Here is a 5000-nt window from a genome sequence, read left to right as displayed (position 1 = left end):
ACGTGCAAGGTTACACACAGTTTTGTGTATATTGGTCCGTTATACTTCCGGGTGGCAATGTTGTGAACTTCTTAGGCAAGCGCATACTATCTATACAACAAGACCACATAGACACATAATATATATGCGTCTGCGCATGTGTGAGTGTGTGTGTATGTGAATCTGTGTGTGCGTCTGTGTGTGTGTGTGTGTGCGTGTGTGTGTGATTCTAATCAATAGTAAAATCGTGATGAGAAGAACGCGGGTAATGTATTTTTCCACCACCGTAGTCCTGGATGTGTCAAAAAGTTTATCACACGGGAAATATAAATAGCATTAAAAAAATAAAGATAATCTCCCTTTATTTATCCCCAAGGGGAATTTGTCTTCAGGGTCTATTCCAAGGGAAAACTGGAATAACCCAGGCGTCAGCCGCAGTGCAGCGCCGCAAAGTGAGCTAGGGCTAGGTGACTTGCTCAAGGACACACAGCGCATCGGCGGCTGATCGAACTTGTTACCTTTTGGGTACGAAGCAGAGACCTTACCGCTGAGCCACGCTGCCTCAATCTGTCATTCACATCATCATCATCATCATCGTCGTCATCATCATTATAAATAATATGATTATCATCAAAATCATCATCATCATCATCATCATCATCATCATCATCATCATCATCATCATCATCATCATCATCATCATTATTATTGTTATTATTATTATCATTATTATTATTATTATTATTATTATTATTATTATTATTATTATTATATTATTATATCATTATTATTATTATTATTATTATTATTATTATTATTATTATTATTATTATCATTATTATTATTATTATTATTATCATTATTATTATTATTATTATTATTATTATTATTATTATTATTATTATTATTATTATTATTATATGATTCATCACCAACACTATATAATCATCATGATCATCATTACCATCATCATCATCATCATCATCATCATCATCATCATCATCATCATCATCATCATCATCATCATCATCATCACCATTACCATCATCATCATCATCGTCATTATCATCATTACCACCACCACCACCACCACCATCACCACTATCAACTTTATTGTCATTAACATAATTTCTAACACGATACACCATCACTACTAACACCACATTATATCTACTTCCGGGTGAACTTTTCGACAACACATAACGTTGGACCAAGTAACAAAATTAATCACAAACACAGAGAAACCATTTGCCACAGCAAACCATGTTTCAACTGTCAAGACCTACCGACCATCTATCTACCCAGTTTGGTTCTATATCACATGCGTTCCATTTTCAACTGACTTACTTACTTACTTATCCGAACCAGCGACCACCTGAGCTCTTGCCCTTCGGTCTTGTGCCATGACGTAGAAGTTAGACGTCTTTTGTAGTTGTTCCAGGTGACTATAAAGTGTGTTACTGATGCTTGGATTTGGTGGGAGGAATGTGCATCTCAGGTCTTCAAGAGGTTGACATTCAAGCAAGTGGTGTATTACTGTTTCATTGGGGTGTTATTCTCAACTGACAAAATGCTGTAATCAGACCACCACATCCACAACCACACCTAAATCAACAACATCCAATGATTTACATGACAAATACTTTTAATAAACGAGCGTATAGATAGAACGAAGATGACGTAACTCGTGTCTTTGTTATTGTTTTTTGCCATCCGCGGTTATGAGTAATTCTCACTTAACTGTATTATCCAGACTATAAAAGTACATGGTTACACATAGTTTTGTGTGTTTGTCATTTATACTTCCGGGTGGCAATGTTGTGAGCTTCTTAGGTCACTGTTTTTGAACAGTTTATTCATTCCTGATTTCATATTTTTGCTGAATGAATAGTTTAAAACAGTGTAAAATAATGCAATTCAAAACCCCTACCCGACCTTATTATTTATGAAAGAGTTAAAATCAATTATTAAGATAAACTTGATAAGAATGTAGAGAAGAATATCTTAATGAATATTGTCCTTGATAATACTAATCATTGGAAGTTAATTAGAGCTAAACATGATTGGGATGTTGATATTAGACTTAGAAATGATAATGTTGTTTATCAACGTTATTTGAATCAAAATCTACTAAATATTGCTTTTCTCATAAAATTGTTATCTAATCACATTTTTGGGACTTGACGAATCTTCAAATCTTAATGATAGAGTTTTGAAATTTTGAACTAAAATAGCTGATATGTTACGTGTTTTTTTTACAAAATAAGAAAACTAGAACAATCGATAAACTATCTCAGTGTGAACAACTGGGATGTAAAAAGAAAAAAAACTCAAAAACTATATTAAAGGGAAGATGGAAACTTTCGGTTTTCGGTTAAAAACCAGTAGACCTATAGCTGGCTTCTTTGATTTTGTTGTTATTGAATAGTTTTGGGGTAAAAATAATTTTTCATTACATATTGACAAAAAAAGTGAGTAAATTTTATTCACATTAAAAATAAAAGAAAGTTAACCTTTAAGAGTGAATTAATTAGCCAACTAATTACAACTATGCTGAAACTTCATATAACAACGATAAAAAATCAAAATCATAGAAGAAGTAATAACGTGGTGGAGTCCCAAAAGACTTGTTTATTTTCCAAGATGGCCTCCATCTCCATGGCGACGAAGAGATTTTCAATATTTTATTTATTTTTACCAACAATTTTGTTTTACATGATACCTGATGAATCAACATCATGAGTTTGATAAAATTTAGGATTTGTGTATGTTTGGGATCGAGCCCTCTTAACTAAATTTAAAACAACACCAATTGTGACCCATCACCACTAAACGGTATTATTTCGAGGTGATTTAGACGCTGAACGTTGAATCTCTGGTCGTAAATATGAAAAATCTCGGGATGATTTAGACGCTGAAAAGTTGAATTTCTAGTCAAAATATGAATATCTCGGGATGATTTAGACGCTGAAAATTTGAATCTCTAGTCAAAATATGAATATCTCGGGATTATTTAGACGCTGAAAAGTTGAATCTCTTGTCAAAAATAGGAAATTTAGGTTTAATATGTGTCTTATTAATCCTTTTTAATTCATAAAAATGAGTGGAGCAGGCACTTATGTTGATAACAACAAGAGATGAAGTGAGTAGGAAAGTGCCAGAATACGATCGTGGATAACTCATACGGTAGAGTCACACTCTCACCGGCCAGGCGGAGTTGTCGTACCAGTAAGGTTGCGGGTTCAAACCTCCATCACCGCCGCGAACATGTTTTATTCTCTATTGTCTTCTGGCACTTTCCTACTCACTTCATCTCTTGTTATTAACCCTTTGTAACACATGAACAATTACTATCGGGTTGGGTATTATAATTCCTCCAAGAACGAGCTGTAATCAACAAAATATTGATATCTCTTGTTATCTTCAACGTAAATTTCACTTTTTAGTACAAGTTTCACCTTGACAAGATGCCGCTTCGTGACGGTGGGTCACAATTTGAAATGTCGGGTCATATGTTTAGTTGATATGTTGTTGTTTTGTTTTGTTTTGTTTTTTCTCTCTTGATTTCCAATGTTTTCCAGATTTCCACAAATCAACACAAACAACCTTCGGGTTCTTCGATTCAGACACCAGGTAGATTTACAGTGATAAAAGTATCAATATGTACGCAATGCACTCGAGGATAAAGGAAAAAACCTACATCCTTGACTAAGAGAGAAAGAAAGAGAGAGAGCGAGAGAGAGAGGGGGGGGTAGAGGGAGAGAGAGCGAGAGAGAGAGAGAGAGAGAGAGAAAGAGGGAGAGAGAGAGAGGAGGGTAGAGGGAAAGAGAGAGAGAGAGAAAGAGAGAGATATAAAAATAGATAGCGAGAGAGAGAGAGAGAGAAAATAGAGTGAGGAGAGAGAGAGAGAAGACCGAGAGAGAGAGACGGATAGAGAGAAGGAGACAGAGAGAAGAAAGAGAGACAGAGAGAGAGAGAGAGAGAGAGAGAGGAAGAAAGAGATGGAGAGAGAGAGATGTAGTCAGAGAGTGAAATTGAGAGAGAGAGAGAGAGAGAGAGAGAGAGAGAGAGAGAGACTTTTTTCCGACAGATACAACGATGTTAACGGCCAGGTACTCATTTTACACCTGAGGACGGTGAAATAATGAAATGTAAGAAATAAAGAATTAATGACAAAGAGAAAGGTTATTAGTTCCAGAAAGCCCAAGGTGGTGGGGTTGAGGGTGAAAGAATGATAGGTGGGATAAAGATAGGATGAATTGTTTGTTTGTTTTTTGATTGCCCAAATGATATTTATTGATTCAATGCGTTGTGTCGAAACTTTTATTGTTACAAGATGATAGATAATGATATCGACGGATGGATAGATAGAAAGATAGACATATAGATAGATGGATGGATGGATGGACTGATGGAGGGATGGAGGGAGGGAGGGAGGGAGGGATGGATGGATGGATGGATGGATAGATCGATGGATGGATGGATGTATGGATAGATCGATGGATGGACGGATGGAGGGATGGATAGATGGATGGATGGATGAATAGAAAGATAGATAGACATATAGATAGATAGATAGATAGATAGATAGATAGATAGATAGATAGATAGATAGATGATGAATGGAAGGATGTATAAATAGATAGATAGATAGATAGATAGATAGATATGTAGATAGATAGATAGATAGATAGATGATGAATGGAAGGATGGATACATAGATAGATAGATAGATAGATAGATAGATAGATAGATAGATGATGAATGGAAGGATGGATAAATAGATAGATAGATAGATACATAGATAGATAGATAGATAGATAGATAGGTAGATAAATGGATAGATAAATAGATAGATAGATAGATAGAAAGATAAATAGATAGATAGATAGATAGATAGATAGATAGATAGATAGATAGATAGATAATGAACAAGTTAAATATAATACTACGAGATTAATTGGATAATATTACATAAAGGGATCAAGAGAGAGAGAGAGAGAGAGAGAGAGGGAAGAGAG

At 35.0% G+C, this 5000-nt stretch overlaps 1 long non-coding RNA gene across 1 annotated transcript in view; it reads right to left on the bottom strand.

Annotated features, from left to right (window-relative positions):
* Nucleotides 1-5000, bottom strand: part of LOC144963447 (uncharacterized) — a 228361-nt gene that overhangs the window by 98609 nt on the left and 124752 nt on the right. The gene's annotated exons all lie outside the window — the stretch shown is intronic.

Source organism: Berghia stephanieae, chromosome 1 (genome assembly GCF_034508935.2).
Source record: "Berghia stephanieae isolate SIO BIC M18660-M18661 chromosome 1, UCSD_Bste_1.3, whole genome shotgun sequence".
NCBI classification, from domain to species: domain Eukaryota; kingdom Metazoa; phylum Mollusca; class Gastropoda; order Nudibranchia; family Aeolidiidae; genus Berghia; species Berghia stephanieae.
This window is presented reverse-complemented; position numbering and strand designations above follow the sequence as displayed.